Here is a 20,072-nt window from a genome sequence, read left to right as displayed (position 1 = left end):
TACTACAGATTTCCCAAACCAGTTTAGCACCCATTGCTAAATTCATAATTGATATTTGGCGAATACGGACACCACATGCCATTTTTGGTTGACAGATCTTTTTCCAAGCTATCAAGGGAAATTTACCTTTATCATCCGACCCATTCCAAAGGAAATTTCTCATTAGAGAAATCAATTCATCTTCAACTGCCACCGGTAATTGTAGGAAAGCCATTGAAAAAACTAGTAGCACTGAAAGGACCGACTTTATCATAGTGAGTTTCCCAGTAGAAGATAACCACTTGCCTTTCCAAGTTTCAAGCTTGGATTTGCACTTATCAATGAGGTGCTTCCAGTAGTGAACTCTGTTACTACCAATGAAGAGCGGGGTACCAAGAAATTTCCATGGGAAATTAGCAACTCTGAGATTGAGAATCCTTGATAATATTGTTTGCAAGTTGAGCGGAGTGTTGACAAAAATTACTTTAGATTTGTGCCAGTTGATTTTCTATCTAGAAGCCAAATAGTAATCGTCAAGGCAAGTTTTGATTGATCTGGCTTCCCGCCTACAGGTTGATCCAAATAGAATGGTGTCATCAGCAAACTGAAGATGAGTCATTTTTTCAACCCCTGTTGCCACATTAACTCCAACCCAACGACCATCTTGTTGGAGAGCTCTTATGGATCGACCTAAAGCTTCAGCCATTATGATAAACAAAAAGGGTGATAATGGATCACCTTGTCTAATACCTCTTGTCGAAGAGAAGAAACCGTGGGATGAACTATTGACCAAAATAGAGAATTTGGGAGAAGAGAGACAACTCGTGGCCCAAGGGAGCCATTCCTTGTAGAAGCCAAATTTATTGAGAACATCAAATAATTAATCCCTGTCCACCATGTAATAAGCTTTCAGGATGTCCAGTTTTAAAATCATACAGGAGTCCTTGGTTTTCCTGGTTGTGTGGAGTGTTTCATGAGAAACAATGATACCTTCTACAATGGATCTTCCAGGGGCAAACCTACTTTGTTCCTCTGATATGATATGCTTAAGGAGGGGCTTCAATCTGTTAGCTATGATCTTTGTTACAATCTTATATACAGTATTGCATAGAGCGATAGGCTTGAAGTCACTCATCTATTGTGGGTTCTACTTCTTCGAAGTTAGAGTAAAAAAGGTGTGATTGATGGCCCCTAACATAGTAATCTTCTTTCTTGATTCTTCTACAACAAGGTGTAAATCTTGAGCAATGATATCCTAGTAATGATGGAAGAATGCGGCAGGGAAGCCATCCAGGCTAGGAGTCTTATCCGGTTTCAACTGGAGGGTGGTTTTCCTTACTACGTCAATAGAAATGGGAGTACAGAAAGCTATATTTTGATTAGCAGAAATGATGGATGGGGTTGAGTTTAGAATTTTGGCTCTTGCTTCATGATCGATCTAATGGTCACCATTCAGTAGAGAGTCAAAGAAACTTACAGCTTCCTGCGCAATGTCCTCGTAATTCCTAACAGTGACTCCATCCGATCTCATAATCTCTGATATTTTGTTTCTATTTTGATTGGCAATGGCCGACTGATGGAAGAATTTGGTGTTTTTATCTCCTTCCTTTAACCATAACTCCCTTGATTTTTGCTGCCAGTGGATTTCCTCACATCTAAGGATTTCATTTAGGTTAGATTTGAGAGAATTTTCTTTGATGAATAGCTCCTCAGTCATTCCTGAAGACGTAACAGAGTTGGTTAAATCTACCAATTCAAACTTAATTCTTAATTTCTCCATATGAATATTCTTGAAGTGGTCATTATTCCATTCCTTTCTCTTAACCTTAATATACTTGAGTTTTTTATTGAGAATGAGAAGTCTTGAATGATTCCTAAATACCGGCTCATTCCACCAAGCCACTATAAGATCATGTAGTTCAGCCACTCTGAGCCACATTTTCTTAAACTAGAATGGAGTACCTCCCTCCACTTGAGCCAAGGTGGCCTCCAGATAGATCGGGTAGTGATTTGATCTGGTGAGTGATAGAATCGATGATTCTAAGGATAGATTTTGGCCCAGCCAGTCACCAGAAACAAGGAACTAGTCAAGTCGTTCAACAATATTAGTGAAGCCCAATCTCCGGTTCGACCATGTGAAAATTTCATTTTTCGAAACAATGTCTAAGAGGTGATTCTTCTCAACAAAGTCCAAGAAGTCTTTTTGGGACGTACCAGTCCTCTGAATACCCCCAGTTTTCTCAGTGCCAAAAAGGATCACATTAAAATCCCCAGCTACCACACAACTACCATTGATAATATTGTTTAGCTTAATGGATAGGAGCTCCCAGAGAGTCCGCTTATCACCAGTAGAAAAAGGTTCATACACATTGAAGAGATTGAAGTTCTCATTTGTCCAAGAATAGTGACCAAGCAATGTTTCCAATACTTATCTTCTCCCACAAGTGAGATCTTAACATTCATGGGGTTCCAAACTAGAAGCTCCATCTGATTGCCTAAAAACCCCATTTCACTATTTCCAAACTCTCATTTTGGCCTCAATCTCAGCCTTGCTCCATTTAGTTTCCTATAGTAGTCAAATATCTCCTTTGGTGTCATCAATCTGGTGCTTAATCAAGCACCATTTGTTAGGGGCATTGATGCCACTGACGTTCCAAGATAAGAGTCTCATGACTCCTGGGGAAGGGCATTTCCCTTCCCTAAATTAAGTTTGGTTTGACCACAGGTAGCACCAGCTACTGCTAGCATGAATTTTTTGGACTTGTGCCCCCACACACCTTTTGGTTTAAAATTTGGTTTATCAATAGTCGAATCTGATTTTCCAAAACCTTTTAAGGAACCCTCTGTTATAACCTCTGAGTCAGGTTCAAAGTCCTCCTCCCCCTCCGAGGAGGAGGTTTCAATTTCATCATCTTCTAATTCAATACCTATCGAAGAGCGAGTCTGCCCTCCCAGCACCCCTATAGTGTCATTCTCCACATCATGAGAGGGTGGATTTCCATCTTCAATTGCCAATTGATTCCTAGGCACAAAGGGGGAGGGTGGAAGAGAGTCCACAATCTTGGATTCAATGTCTACCTGTAGGGATTTGGTCTTCTCCTGTAGTGTGAGAAGATCTTGTTGGCTCTCACTTTGACCAGAGGAGGGGGGACTATGATCAAAGGGGTTGCCTCTGTTAGCATAACATTCTCCTTCTCAAGAGTATTGTTGCAAAGGGCATCCCCAGAGTCATAGGTAATGAGAGGTTCCGGTTGCAGTTTGTCCTCAATAGGAGATTTCATATAGGAATAATTTCGTTGTATCATAGCCTAGACATCACAACTAATACTGGAACGATCCAAGGAGAAGCATTTAGGAAAAATATGCAGCTAATCTTCCTTGTCAATCTTTTGAATCTAGATCTTTCCAAGCCCAATGATTGAATTTGTTAGGGATCTTGTTGATTTGATTTGTGCTAATACAAATTCTGAGAAAGCTTCCCCATAGTTTATCTTCCAAGATATCATCAGCCGATACAAAGGTACCAAGATTTTTGCATATTTCCTTAATGACATCAATGTGCCAATAATCCTAGGGACAATTATACAGTCTTATCCATACCTTGCTATCTGGCAAGACATATGTCCGAGGATTGAAATTGGGCTGCCAATCGATGATGTGAACTTCAATGCTATCTAGGATATATGGACCTTTATTTTTAGCTTGCCATTGCTCCTTATTGCTCATAAATTCAATCATATAGAAATCGTTCAGGAGAATATTAATATTAATATCATTTCCCCACTGCGCTCTACACCAAGATTCAAAGTTGTCCTTAACCCACTTTCCACCACCCCACTTGATAAAAAGGCAAGACTCAAGCAAATTTGACCGAGCGGGATTAATTTTATTCTCATCTAGAAAGATAGTGGGTCTTGAGGTCTTACTTACCGGTTTATGAAAATGGGGCCGCTGAGAGAGAGAGCCTGCTCTCCAAAAATCTAGGCATCTTTCCAAATTCGATCGAGGGTTCCGATTAATCGGACGAAAGTTAGATCACCAAAACCTTGCTTGATCTTCCTTAGAGTTTCATTGCCTGAAGCACCCATTCCATTTTTGGAAATTACCATGATCAGTTAGGGGAGCTAAAAAAGAGTCGGTATAAGGGATGCCTCTCTTGAGCGACACATCGGAAGTGTTAGGTTTAGGTGGTGGATAACAGTTTTTGGGGCCCTCGGATACAGGATGGTTAGCCTTGCAGAACTAGCCTTGTTGTTCCAACTAAAACCATTGGCCTTCCACTTGTGCAGGTTAATAGGGCACAAATTACCACTTGAGTAGGGATTTCCATGGTTTAATCGTGCACTAGAATATTTGGAGCCCTGAAACCTATATGTTACCCCCACTTTATCCGGTTCCTGGACCACTTGCATTCTACCAGTCTTAATGGGAAAAGAAATGTCCACTTCATCGCTCCAAGAACCAACCTTCGTGGACTGGGAGCCAGAATACCTTAGATTGGTAACCCTGTTTTGTTCGCCAACACCGCTCCTGTTGTCGTCTAGTGTCGTCATCTCGCTCTCCTCCCCTATATGAAAAAGTATTGTATTTTAGTTTAGCGGAGGTGCTTGTTTTAATTGATTGTATTCACATTTAATTTGGAAATTGCAAGTCCTTGGTTTAATGTATTAGACATTTTCATGTGGTCATTTTCATTGACCGGTCATGTCACTTGACTGAGTTTTGTCAGTTAGTTTAACATTGTCCAAGGGCTTGTTTGGCCAAGTAATTTTATTGTTTTGAACTCCGTGTTTAATTTTAGTTTGGTACTTTGGTTTTGGAGTTTGTTGGAACATTTTTGTTTAGTGTCATAAGGGAGAGTGGCTTTCGAGTGGGGGTCACACCCAAAGAGGTTAGCAGGATAACCCCTCGAATGTTGTATAAGTAAGTGATAATCTAATAATACATTAGGGGGTTGGGTAGATGAAACATTAAGTAAGATAATTATACCTCGCTCATGGTCGAGTGCTGGTACAGACTCAGGATGTAGTGAGAAGTCCTGGAATGGAAAACCAACCTTGTCCTCACGAAAGGCTTGTTTGGGTCCACATGAGACTTGGATGGGGTCAGGGGTTTGGGAGATGTTACAAGATAATCCAAGATGGGGGTCAGCACCTATGAAGGCCTGTCAGGATAACCATACCAAGCTTTGTGATGACACTCTTCCCTTATGGTAACTTGTGTGTAGTCTTGTTGGTGTCACCTGAGTTTTATTATGGATTCATATTCTACGAGTTTATACTTCTTGTGAGTCTTTCTGATGTTGTGTTTCGACCATTTGTGTTCATACCTTGTAGGTTGCTAGTGGGTCTTATTTCTATCTCCTAGCATGGTGGAGTGGTTCTTTTTGAGCCATATGGTCAGGTGGTAGTGCCACTTTCCATCAGGTGTGTTTGTTCCTTCTTGCAGGAGTTGGCTTCACAGGTGTCCCACTTGCACTTGGATTCGAGTGTCTTATTATCTAGTTGGATCCTATTTGTTATTTAGATCATTCTTTGTATATCATGGACCTTATATGGCCAGTTGTAATTATTTGATATGTATGCCTTCATGGCAAGATGTAAATTGTAATGTAAATATTATCTAATCTTTTGAGACTTATTGGTTTAGTGAAATGTAATGTATTTCTATCGTATGATGCAAACAATGTAGGAATGGAAATTAAATGTTAAATGCATATGTTTTATTTGAACAATAGATGTAATGTAATGGGTAGAATCCTAATGAATGAAACTCAAACACGTTATTAATATTTTAATACTATTAGATGAATTAACTATTGGTTAAATCTAATTATATTTTTATGTTTAATTAACTTAATTGGATTAATTAATGTTAAGCAATGTTAGTTTGAACCATGTTAACCAAGTTGGGAAACCCTTTAGGTGTTAAGTCTTTTGTTGTGTAATCTAAGTGTACTGTTAACTCAATGTATCATTAGACTTATTAAAGTTTTTTTTTTTTTTAAATCACTCTTTTCTAGTGTTTTAGTTTAATCCCTTCGGGGTTTCCTGGTGAGGCATTACATTCCAATTCATCTATTGTTTTGTATGTGTCATAAATATCATCTATGAGTGAAAGAGTAGTAGCCAATTTTGTAAAACCAATTCTACTATCACTGAACTCAAGCTCAAATAATGAGCAAGTCCACTAGAAATAAAATTCCACATGGCAATGTCGAAAGAAATCAAGACTAATTGCACTTGAATGCTTCCACCATCTATCATGAAAAAAATCATTGTATTGGTTAAAAATCCATTTTTAATTTAGAATATTTAGTTCTTACAAGAATTTATTAATATTTCTCACCCTTAAACTAATTTATCGCTAGATTTTTCTTATTAAACATGTGCTATATCAAATATAATTATTCAAATTACCTCTTCAGCAAAAAATTATAAAAATTCTATGTTAATAATGCCTAATATCTAAGGGAACATTAATTTCCATATTTTCTTCAACTTATATACTCATGTGGATACTAATTTCAATTCATATTGATGTTGAGCCTGTAAAATTTTGAAGTCCAATATTGCTACTTCCAACAACTTTTGTCTATATGTATTTGGTATCCTGAAGGAAATTATGAACATGGATTATCAGATTAACTCATCTTTCGTTATTTATTTAAAAATATAATATATTAAAATATTAAATTTATCTTAACTTTCTATTGGGAAGGAAAAAATAAAATATGAATGATCATAATTAAACTTTAAAACTTACTTATAAATGTCATTGGCAAGCCATTCATTGCGATTTTATTATTTAAATATTTGAATAAAGTTCTAAGTCTCCCATCCTAGAATCCTACATCTCCAAGGATTTTTCAAAATATACTTAATCTGATAAAAACAACTTCTTGGTAGAAATATTGCATGCATAACTAAAAAGTAGCACTTATAATGTAGCTCAACCATTACAAACACTTATTATTAGTTAAAAAATATATATATTTTTTAAAAAGAGGGTGGTAGATGGATTGTTGTGCATATGCTAACAATTTTTAGTAAAAACCTAATGAACATTTTATACAATTTTTAAAAAACAAGAAACTTAACTTGAATGTCAATCCCTTCCAAGGAAAAGTGGGTTTTTATTTTCTTTTATCTCCCCATGTTCCTTCATAGCCTATTCCAAGTATGTTTATGTGAAAAATTTATCCTCTTTTAAGATTATTTCTCCAGGAAAATCTAGCTCTGAAGCTTTATATAAATTCAATATACTAGCTAAGTTGGTATATTTTTCACTAGGTCCAAAGTCAAAGAATTGTCTTCTATCACCTTTGAATTTTTCAAATACATCTACTCACAAATGGAATACATTTTAGTGATTTGGAAAACTTAGGTTTAGAAAAATAAAATAAAAACAATCAAAATTTATCACCTAAGGAAATATCATATCTATTCAATCATAGCATCCGAAATCCTAAAGTTGTCATGTTGATATCTCCAAATATGTTTTGATTCTAGCATCTATTAATGGTGTCATTATTTGATCAAGAAATATGCTAAAACATAATACTACATAGTATTTCATACACCTCTATAGATTTAGTATTTAAAGTAGATGCACAAATATATTAAAACATTTGCAAAGAAAATATGCATACTTGTAAGTATAATCAAGTGTTGTTTTGATTTGCTCTTGGAAATATCCATCTATTCCCAAGCATTGTACAACATCAACAAACCAAATCCTTTGAAGTAGACCAAATTCTTCTTCTTTATTGGAAAAGATTTTGTGAACCTTATTAATTAGTATTTCCTGTTGTTTGTGGTATAGTGAATCCAGTTCAAAAAATCATATTTTTTGCATTAATTTTCATAACATGAAACACAATATGAATATATTTGTATAAATTTAAATGCATTAGTAATTCATACCCCATATTGAGAACTAAGAGATTGTATGAAATCATCATTCCACAAGTTAGGATGACAGATTGTTAATCTTAGAGGATCCAGTTAATACTAGGGGGGTGAATCGGTATTAACAATAATTTGAAATCAGAAACTTAGACTCATTAAAATTTCACCAAATCAAATATAGATCAACACTAGAGTCATTTGCCAGTACCAATAACTACTGATAAACATCTGGTAAACTGATATATCAATGTTGCACACTATGTGTTCATTAACCATGCATAAACTGAAAGTAAAGCATAACATCACATCAAAAACAGTCACAATATGAACACCATGATTTTTATGTGGAAACCCAAATAAGGAAAAATCACGGTGGGAATTGGTACCCACAAATATTTTGCACCCTTTCAGAATGTGCCTTGTTAGGAGTTAAGCTCGGTTAGAAGCTTACAATGATGCCCTGTTAGGAGCAGACCCTGTTAGGAGTCACCTGGTTAAGGGATCTACCTCAACCCTACTAGGAGCTTTGATATATTAGCATCAACCTTGCAAGAGGATTCAGAACTCAGATATTGAGTCAACCTGTTAGGGGATTTTACAATGGGAGGCTTGTTAGGACCTACACGGTTAAGGGATTTTAGCTTTTGTAATTGTTAGAGAATAATAGTGAATGATTTGTGTATATCACTCAACTACTTGCTTAATTAGATCCAATTAAGTTCTAAGTATGCATCGCTCTGGAAGATATCTCACACCCTGGTTCGGCTTCACACACTTCTCAAAATCATCGACACTTCAAAACATCAACCTTACGGACATAAATAACCTTTACAACTAGGTCGACATCAAAACCTTAAACTTAATACATAGATCAGCACAAATATTTACAACTCATTACAGATCATCATATGAGTCATTACAATCAATTACAAATCAATATCAATCGTTGAATGATCATAAGTCGTCACAGCAAGTCGATCTAGTACAAAGTCAAAACCCTTAGCTCATTTCTCTAAGCACTTTGCACTTTCCCAAGAAATTCACTCTCCTAATGCGCCAAAACATCTTTTAAACATTTCATGTGGTTTGTGTCGCGTTATCATCAACATGTGAACTTGACATAGATCACCGCCAAACCCAAAATCATTACCGGTCAAGAGAATTCTTTACCAGTCCTTAAACCCTGGCAAAAACTCAACAGAAATTATAAACATAACTTTTGGTTGTCACAACATGATGTAGTTCTAGTTAGATACATGTTACAATGATAGGAAATCACATTCAAAACCACAAATCCTCAATCAGCACCAATCGCCAGATACAATCAGAATATTTCCTCATTTACCAGTTAAGGTGCTAAAACCTAGTTTCTTGATTCTTTACCGGTAAGCTCTTTGGTAGACCAAAAGATTTAGATGACACAATAAAACATAAGTAAACATCAATAGACATGAATAAACATTAGTTTCCAGAAATGACAACACAAATAACTAATTAGATTCATCCATCATGCAATCTCAATCTCTTCATCACAATGTCATCTCAAACAGTCTTGTACTAGTTCAGTGATCATTCTCCATATGTATCAGTTGTGCCAAACATGCCAACAATCTCCCCCTTTGGCATTTATGGCAACACCATCAACATACTCAACTTATATAGTTTCACTATGTTCTAGACCTTCTCTGCAACTCTTCTCTTCTATGTTGCACCTCATCTGTCGGTTACACTTTATCTTCATTTCTTCTCCACCTTTTTGTTAAACATGTATCTCCTCCTGATCATATTTCTTCTCTCATGATTAATCATATTTCTTCTCCCATGACTAATCATATTTCTTCTCCCATGACTAATCATATTTCTTCTCCCCCTTTGACAGCAATGCCAAAGGTGCATAAGCATCACAAATCATCAAATTTGTTGTTGTTGTTGTTGTCTTCAACATATCTGCAAAACTCATCTAAGTTGATCCCCTTGCAAAGTAGACTGCATCCCATCAATCCAAAGTAAAAAATAGTCAATAAGCCCATTGGATTGATGCATATCCTGCATCCTAGTGCTTTTTGAGTAGGGATATGACCCCTAATTTACCTCTGAGGTACTCAAAGGCTGTCTTCGGTAATATTGGTTTAATGAAAATATCGGTGAGCTTCTCTTTGCTTGTCACAAACTCCATTCTGACTTGTTTTTCCTGTACTCTTTCCCCTAGAAAATGATATTTCAATTCTATGTGCTTTTTTCTTGCATGTAGCACAGTATTTTTTGAAATATTAATTGCACTAGTATTATCATAGTAAATAGTTACCAGCTCAGACATATCAAATCTGAATCCTTCAAGTACATGTCTCATCCAGATTCCTGCATGCAATTCATTGATGTTGCAACATACTTTGCCTCTGTAGTTGAATGAGAAACACAAGTTTGCTTCTTACTTGTCCAAGCAACCAATCTGCCTCCAAGAAGAAAATCTCCATCGGTAGTGCTTTTCTGGTCATCAACATTGCATGCCAAATCAGCATCAGTAAACACATTCAAAGAAAAAATTCCTTTATAAGGATATCATAAACCATAATCTACCGTGCCTTTCAGCTACCGGAATATCCTTTTTACCGCTACCAAGTGAGTCTCCTTGGGATCCTTTTGAAATCTAGCAACCAATCCAACAACATGTGCAATATCTGGTCTGCTGTGAACCGCAAAATGCAATTTACCAATCATAGACCTGTATTATTTCTCATCAACAAATGGTGAATCATCTTGTTTAGACAACTTGTAGCCTGTCACCATCGGAGTACCAACCGGTTTACAATCCTCCATGCCAAATATTTTCAACACCTCTTTAACATACTTACTCTAACAGATAAAAATTCCATCATCCAATTATTGGACCTGCTACCCAATAAAAAATTTAATTTCACCAATAAGAGACATCTCAAATTCCTTTTTCATCTCCTCGGCAAAATCCATGCATAAGTCATCATTACCACCAAAAATTATGTCATCCACAAACACTTCAACTATCAATACTTTATCTCCATCACTCTTTAGATATATTTTATTGTCCTCACTGGTACGCTGGAATCCTATCTTGATCAGGTGTGCTTGTAACCTTTCAAACCATGCTCTTGATGCCTGCTTCAATCCATACAAAGCCTTATGTAGTTGGCAAACCATATCTTTCTCTTCAGACAAAGCAAATCCATCTGGTTTGTTTTATGCATAACTCTTCTTCAAGGATACCATTAAGAAAAGTTGATTTAACATCCATCTGATAGACTTTAAATCCTTTAAATGCAACATAAGAAAGTAGCATTCTTACTCCTTCCAATCTCACAATAGGTGCAAAGGTTTCACCATAGTCTTCTCCTTCTTCTTATGCATAGCCTTTGCAAACCAATCTTTCTTTATTTCTCACAACCTTGCCTTCTCCATTTAACTTGTTTCTAAAGACCCATTTAGTGCCAATCACATTCTTGTCTTTCGGTGTGGGAACAAGTGACCATGTCTTGATCTTATCTATCTGATCCAACTCCTCATTCATTGAATTAATCCAGTCATCATCCTTTAATGCCTCTCTTACTATTTTTGGCTCAATAGTAGAAATCAGAGCGGAATTTTCTCTTATTTTCCTCATTTGTACTCCAGCATTTTTATCTCCAATATTTTATTCTTCTAAGTGATTTAGCCTAATATACCTTGGAATAACTAGTTTTGGTGTTGTGCTTCCTGCTTCATGTTCTTCATCTTCTTCATCTCTCTCTACATTTACCAGTTGAGCACCTATTTCTACAACATTTTGCTCATCGATCTTTTGCACTTCTGGTTCTATAAACACAAGTATTTATTCATCTTTCTTAGGCTCAGATCTACTAGTCTCTCCAGATTTCTTAGAGAGTTCATCTATTTTCACATTATCACTCTCAATGATCTTCTTAGTTCTCTTGTTATAACATTTAAATTCCTTACTCTTTGTAGAGTAAACAAGAAAAATGCCTAATCATCGCACTTGGCATCAAAAAATTTAGAGTAATCATCTCTCTTAATATAACATTTACTCCCAAAAATTTTGAAATAACTTACACTAGGAGTCTTTCCATGTCATAATTCATAAGGTTTTTTATTATTACCTTTTTTGACACGTACCTGATTCAAAGTATAAACAGCAATGCTGACTGCTTCTCTCCGAAACATCTTCGGTACTTCACCTTGAATCACCATGGTTCTAGTAGCTTCAACAATTATTCTGTTCATTCTCTCTAATATCCCATCCTGTTGTGGGGTTCTAGGAGCTGACATCTGCCTCTTAATTCCATGTTCATCACAAAACTTCACAAATTCATCAAAAGTAAATTCACCTCCTCGGTCAGATCTCAAACATTTTACCAGCGTATTTCTCAACAAGAACTTTAAAAAATTTAAACTTACTGAATGCCTCAGACTTTTCTCTCAGAAAAGTTACCCACATCATTTTGGAATAATCATTAGTAAAGATCATAAAATACTTATCACCAAAATATCTCTTAGTCCTCATAGGACCACAAAGATCAGTATGCATCAAATCAAGAATATGCTCTGAAGAGAAAGACTTACTCTTAAAAGATACAGTGGCCATCTTACCCATCTGACAATCCTTGCATAACACATTGTCTGATTTCACAAGTTGGGATAAACCTCTCACAATACTTGGCTTATTAACTCTAATCAAATTATCATAGTTGACATGACAAAATCTCTTGTGCCATAGCCAATTGTCTTCAATCTTCATCATGAAACAACCATTTACATTAGTATTCAGATGAAATAAATTACCTCTAGTCTGCTTCCCAGTAACAATCAATTCTCCATTATTTCCAAGAATCATACACACTCCACTTTTGAATTCAAGTAAATATCCCTTATCATTAAGTTTTCCAACACTCAAGAGGTTATTTTTTAGTCTTTCAACCCAAAATACATCATCCACTTTACTCTTCCCATTTAATGAAATTGATCCTTTACCTTTAACCATGTAGGGAGAGTTATTACCAAATCTTACAACACCTCCATCAAACTCTCTAAGGGATAAGAACTTACTTTTTTCATTGGTCATGTGGTGTGAGAAACCACTATCCATTATCCATTCATCATTGTTATCCATGTGAGACACTAATGCCTTCTCATCAATCAGATCCTCCTTCACAGTAACAAAGACTATTTCCTTATTATCATCTTCTTCTGATTCATCACCGATCACACCTTCATCCACTGCAACATAACAATGTTTCTTGCTTTTTCCTTTGAATTTCCTAAACTTTTCTTTCTTATTAGTGTTAGGGTAGTTAGCAGCAATGTTTCTAATTTTACTACAAGAGAAACACTTCAAGGGTAATTTACCTTTATATTTACTTGTTCCTCTAGGGAATATTCTAGCCAATAATGCCTCAAGTTCCATCAGACGATCTTCATCATCACCATCACCTCTGCTACCGCCATAACTAGACCTGCAGTCATGATTATGACAAACATCTTTTCCTTTCCTTATTGATGTACCGGTTACAGAAGCCTTAAATGCAGATTCAAAAGGTTTAGAAACACTATTATCAAAACTATCTAGCTCAAATGCAGTTAGCTTTCCAATTAGAGAGTCAACAATGACTTTATCTTTTGAAATGGATCTTAGTTCTTGAATAGAAGACACTCTGATATAATATTGTGGTAAAAGAGTTCTAAGCATTTTAATGACAATAGTATCATCTTCAATCTTACCTCCAGCACTCTTTATACCACCTACAACTTCCTTGATCCTTTGACCATATTAATCTATGTTCTCACCGTCAATCATTTTCATATCATAAAATTTTCCTCTCAAGCTCTCTTGTACATGTTCATCTCCTCCATAAATTAAATTTAATTTCTCCCATACCTCATTTGCAGTCTCTAATCCATGAACATCAATATACTCAAAGTCAGACAAAGTACTTACAATTGCTTCAAGAGCCTGAAAGTTTTCATGTTGTTCTTTGAGTTCATCCGGTGTCAAGGGACTGTTAGTCGGAGCAACATACTTGGTTATCACATGGTTCCAATATTATGAACCCATCCCTTTAATGTAGATATTCATTCAATCACTCCATATCTGATAGTTGTCCTTGGTAAACTTAGGATCTTCCTTCTTCATCATCTTTCACAAGATATTTCCCTCAAGCTGTTAGGCTTTCTACACACAGAGGACTAAAGCTCTGATACCAATTGTTAATCTTAGAGGATCCGATTAATACTAAGAGGTGGGGTGAATCAGTATTAATAGTAATTTAAAATTAGAAACCTAGACTCATAAAACATTCACCAAATCAAATATAGATCAACACTAGAGTCATTTACCAGTACCGGTATCTGCTGATAAACATCTGGTAAACTGATACATCAATGTTGCACACTATGTGCTCATTAACCATATATAAACTGAAAGTAAAGCATAACATCACATCAAAAACATTCACAATGTGAACACCATGATTTTCACGTGGAAATCCAAATAGGGAAAAACCACGGTGGGAATTGGTACCCACAAATATTTTGCACTCTTTTGGAATGCGCCCTGTTAGGAGCTAAGCCTGATTAGAAGCTTACAATGATGCCCTGTTAGGAGCAGACCCTGTTAGGAGTCACACAGTTAAGGGATTTACCTCAACCCTGTTAGGAGCTTTGATCTGTTAGGATCAACCTCGCAAGAGGATTCATAACTCATATATTGAGTAACCCTATTAGGGGATTTTACAATGTGAGGCCTATTAGGACCTACCCGATTAAGGGATTTTAGCTGTTGTAATTGTTAAAGAATAACAATTAATGATCTATGTATAGCTCTCAACTTCTTTCTTGATCAAATCCAATTAAGTTCTAAGTCTGCATCACTCTTGTAGATCTCTCACACCCTGGTTTGGCTTCACACACTTCTCAAAATCATCAGCACTTCAAAACATCAACCTTAGCGACATAAATAACCTTTACAACTAGGTTGGCATCAAAACCCTAAGACTTACTACATAGATCATCACATATATTTACAACTCATTACAGATCATCATATGGATCATTACAATCAATTAAAAATCAATATCAGACGTTGAATGATCCAAATTCATCACAGCAAGTCGATCTGGTACAAAGTCAAACCCTTAGCTCATTCTGCTAAGCACTTTCCACAATCCTAAGAAATTCACTCTCCAAATGCGCCAAAACATCTATCAAACATTTCACGCGGTTTGTGCCGAATTATCATCAACATGTGAACTTGACATAGATCGCCGCCAAACCAAAAATCATTACCAATCAAGAGAATTTTTTACCGGTCCTTAAACCCTTCTTAAACCCTGGCAAAAACTCAACAGAAATTATAAACATAACTTCTGGTTGTCACAACAAGATGCGGTTCTAGTCATATACATGTTACAATGATAGGAACTCACATTCAAAACCATAAAGCCTCAATCAACACCAATCGCCAGATACAATCAAAATATTTCCTCATTTACCGATTAAGGTCCTAAAACCCAGTTTCTTGATTCTTTACCGGTAAGCTCTCTCTGGTAGACCAAAAGATTTAGATGACATAGTAAAACATAAGTAAACATTAGTTTCCAGCAATGACAACACAAATAACTAATCAGAGTCATCCATCATGAAATCTCAATCTCTTCATCACAATGTCATCTCAAATAGCCTTGTACCGGTTCAGTGATCATTCTCCATCCGTATCAGTTATGCCAAACATGCCAACAGGTTTCCATTTCTAGGAGTGGTCATCTTCCACTCCCAAGTTGGATGATGTTGAAATGAGGAATTATTTTGCACTTTAGCCATGATATATATCTATTAGACATCAACAGTAAAAGAGAGCACACTTAGTACTATGTACTGGTGTACTTTTGATTAATGATCAACCTCCAACTATAAGATTCAATATATAATTAACAAAGACACTTGAGAATCTAAAGCCATAATTCGTTAAACAATTATACTCAAATTGTATAATTGGCTAAAGAAAATCTTTATTCTATAATTTTACAATGAAACTTTAAGCTATTAATATAATACTACATGTGGAATCAATGAGAAGAAAGTTCACTATTTTGTATTGTACGTATCTACGTTGATAGGCATTATTTTTCAAAAGTTGAAATATATAATGTTCGGTTTTGGAATTTTTTTTTTATGAACTTTATCTAAAGCAACAGTTTAAATTTTAACTAATCATGATAATAAAATTGAATTTTGTTTATTCACATAAGAATGTGTTCGTTAATTGGATGACCTCGTGACACTGTGATAAGTTGCATGCCTCCTACTTGGGAGGTCTTAAGTTTGAGCTTGCTCAAAGCCCCCACTATCTATTGGATCCCCTGCCCAACAAATGTGCATGAAGTTAACAAGGAAGGATGTTGCAGAGTGATAAGGGTGCCACATGGAGTGATAAGGGATGTAGAGATAAGGAGAGGAACGAAGTGATACGGAGACGCCTAAGAAATGAAGGAAAATTAAAGAGATCGGCATGAGACAAATTAGGGAGGTGTTAATGCCTCAACAAGGTCAAAGAAGTAACCACAAGGATGGGGTCCCCTATTGTGACCCCATGGTTCATAGCTCCAATCAAAAGAGATATAAGGAACCAATTAACTGCAAAAAAATTGGAATATAAGATTTTATCCTACAACTATTATCTTTTCTCTCATACTACAATTTAATCAATTTAATTTATGTAATAATTATGTCAAAAAATGTTAAATTACTTTTGATTTTGATGTTTTTGACAGTCTTTATAAAAGATTAACATAAATTTTCCACTTAATTTAAATTAAAAAATATTACGATAAACCTAAATTGGGTGCGAGACATCATAGCACAACAAGATTCATAGCACAAAAAATGTGCTATTTAATTAGTTGAAGCTCTTGCTTTGTGGCTTCTAATTGTCCCCATAATTTAACAATTTAAAGTACAAATGTTAATAAAAAGTAAAGATTTATCTAGTTGTTTCAATTTTGAAATATAATAGTTTGGAAATTATGTGAGTATTTAAAATGTAAAAGTTATTTATAGGGATTATTATGTACAGCAGTTGTATGGAATAATAATAAATTTGAAGTTATATTAACAATTTTTATCATATAAGTAGATTACAATATAATGAATAGACATAGACTTGAATTATAAATTCTAAGAATTATTTACAAAATTAGAACTTGAAAATTTAAATCTTTATAAATAAATAATCAAACAGTATATCATTATCATCACCGATTAATCTTATAATGATCTAGAATCTTCTACCAAAATAATTATTTTGTTCTAAAATTAAGTAACGTAATCAATTGTATAGACTATAAATAACAATTAATGAGTGTGTGGATACCTAGAAGATGACTTCCTACTTGAGGTTGTTGAATCTTATGAAACATGAGAAATATGCCTTCAGTTCAACCAAACATCTATTTATAAGAATATTAGGTTAAACGTATTTTTTTTTTTAAATGTTTAAGAAAAGTTTGGTTCAAATTATTAGATTTTAACTAAATGATAGTTTAAAACAATTAGATAAAGATATTTCTAAAAGACCATTAATTAATAAATTAATTCAAATATACATCTAAAAATACTACTATTTTTAATGTTAGAAAACTATCTATACTTATTTGATGAAAACTATAAAATCATTTTTAAAATATTAGAATAAGAGTGACCTAATCTATTTCACGTGTTCTTTAAGATTCCTCGTCCTAATCTTTGAATTGCAATAGAACATTCTTATGCTGGTTGGTTGGTGAGTGATTTCCTCGTCCTAAAAAGTCTACCATACCAAATCTCGTCTAAATAACCTAAACACTTAAACTCCCAAATACGTTGTAGCTTTTAATATTAAGGAATGTTTTTTGTTCATATATAACTAATATTCAACTTACTTCATTAATGCATTTTCTCATATTTTAAGTACTTAATTTTCAAATTCATCTTTTTGTCTTTTCCATACATTGGCCAGAAGTAATACTATTATATGTCACTTGGGAGTTTGTTTTTTTCTTTGATTTTTCTTTTCAACTTTGTTTTTATCTTTGGTTTATCTTTTTAAGTTTGTTTTTTTATTTGGTTTATCTTTTTAATCTTTTAATCTTTCTTTTTATTTGTATTATGAATAGTATTATTTTAATAATGTTGTACAACACTACACCATTTCCGTAAGATCAAATAACGATGGTGAAAACATTGGCAAATGCAACTTATCTAAAGACATCACAAGTTGCTCAAAATGGATTACAATCACAAATGCAAGAACAATTCACGACTAAAATGTCAAATATCACCGATGTCCAAACCAATCCAATGATACAACAAAGTTCTTATGTGCACTTAAGTTTGGTACATGTGACAAATACACATTCACAAATGACACAAAGTTTATCGACGAGACCTTCAATCATGGCAAAAAAAGAGAAAATAGTGGTGCATAACTGCAACAAGTAGTGCAACAATTAAAAAGTGAACAATAGGCACCATCAAATTTGCAAACACATAATGCACAACAACAATATCATGCCCAACAACAAACGATAGTGTCTTTTGCGCCACTACAAGTAAATATAAACTTGCAAAAACAACAACAATCATTTGGACAAACTTCACAACAAGTAAATGCAAATTCCATTCCACATATAAAAGTTAAACAACCTAAAGCACATACGCAAAGCTTTTTGAAATTAATCGGATTCACATCAAGGTAGCAGTAAATGACACAAAATCAACAAATCCCAATCCAAAATCAACCATGTCAATACCAACAACAATATGTGCCTCAATATGTGCAACAAGGGAAAACAATCTATTATATGCCCCAATAACAACAACAACAGATAAATGTGCATTATCAACCGCAAATGCAACTTCAACAACCCAAACTGCAATATCAACCACAAATGCAATTTCAACAACCCAAAGCGCAATATCAACCGCAAATGCAGATGGAAAACCCATCTCAATTGGCACAACAAAATACTCAATATCAAGACATGGGAATGCCTCAACAACAAGAGCAATATCAAAATGTATATATGTCAGATGCCAAAGTCATCGATCTCTAAACATCAACAACCATTTGAAGGTATTGTATATTGACAAAGAGGACATCCAGGGATGAATGATGAGCCTCTAAAACCTTCACAATCTAATGTATTCCTGGAACAAATTGAGAGGATGCAACAACAAATTGAGGCCTTGCAAACCAAAAGTACAAATAAATTATATACATAGCAGGACTTATGTCCTAACACATTTGATAAAAGTTTGTACATGCCTCCTTTTCCTAAATACTTTGAGGCGCCAAATTTTGAGATATACAAAGGAAAGGGCAATCCAAAAGATCACATTCGAGCTTTTTACATAATATGCATTGAAGTGAATTATGATGAGACGTATTTGATGCGTCTTTTCCCACACAGTCTCATAGGACAAGCTATGGATTTGTATGTGCATTTGCCAAGAAATATAAAATCATGGAATGAATCGGTCGATAAATTTATGTCATTTCACGTTTAACATCGACAATGAGATAACAATGTCAGATTTATGTAATACAAAGCAAAAACCAGGCGATCCTTAGATGTACTTTTTACAAAGATGGTGGAGCTTGGTCAATTGATGTTCTCTTGTTATACTTGAAGAACAACAAGTTAACTCATTCATTCAAACTCTAGTACTGGAAATGACATATGAGCTAAAATTAAAATGTCCAAGCTCTATTGACAAGCTCATTAAAAAAGGAATGAACATTGAGAATGCACTCGTTCCCAAAGAGGTGATTAAGATCAACAAATATAACAATAATTCAAACAACTCAGGTGACAAGAATAAGTTTTGGTCCAAGAACAAGAATGTCACTAATGATGGTGTAGTCGACATGAGGACAATAAGCAAAAATCAACCTAAATTTTGTTGATACATGATAGCTTCGGTAAGTTAAATGATTGAATGAGAGATAAATGAAGTCTCTTATTCAATCATCTATCTCATCGATAGACTATAATAGACTTTACTTATTATTCCTTTTGTTCTATCATCTGATATTACTATTATAATTGCTCTCCTTATATATATGGTGCATTATCGGTTTTACCGATTATAATCATGCAAACTGATGTTAAATTTACGATCATG

The 20,072-nt window shown here is 34.8% G+C and overlaps 1 pseudogene; it reads right to left on the bottom strand.

Annotated features, from left to right (window-relative positions):
• LOC131042761 (delta-selinene-like synthase, chloroplastic) overlaps positions 1 to 18,893 on the bottom strand; it is a 150,955-nt pseudogene extending 132,062 nt beyond the window's left edge.
• Between the last annotated feature and the right edge of the window lie 1,179 nt (positions 18,894 to 20,072).

The sequence above is a fragment of the Cryptomeria japonica genome, chromosome 10 (genome assembly GCF_030272615.1).
Source record: "Cryptomeria japonica chromosome 10, Sugi_1.0, whole genome shotgun sequence".
Classification (NCBI taxonomy): Eukaryota; Viridiplantae; Streptophyta; class Pinopsida; order Cupressales; family Cupressaceae; genus Cryptomeria; species Cryptomeria japonica.
This window is presented reverse-complemented; position numbering and strand designations above follow the sequence as displayed.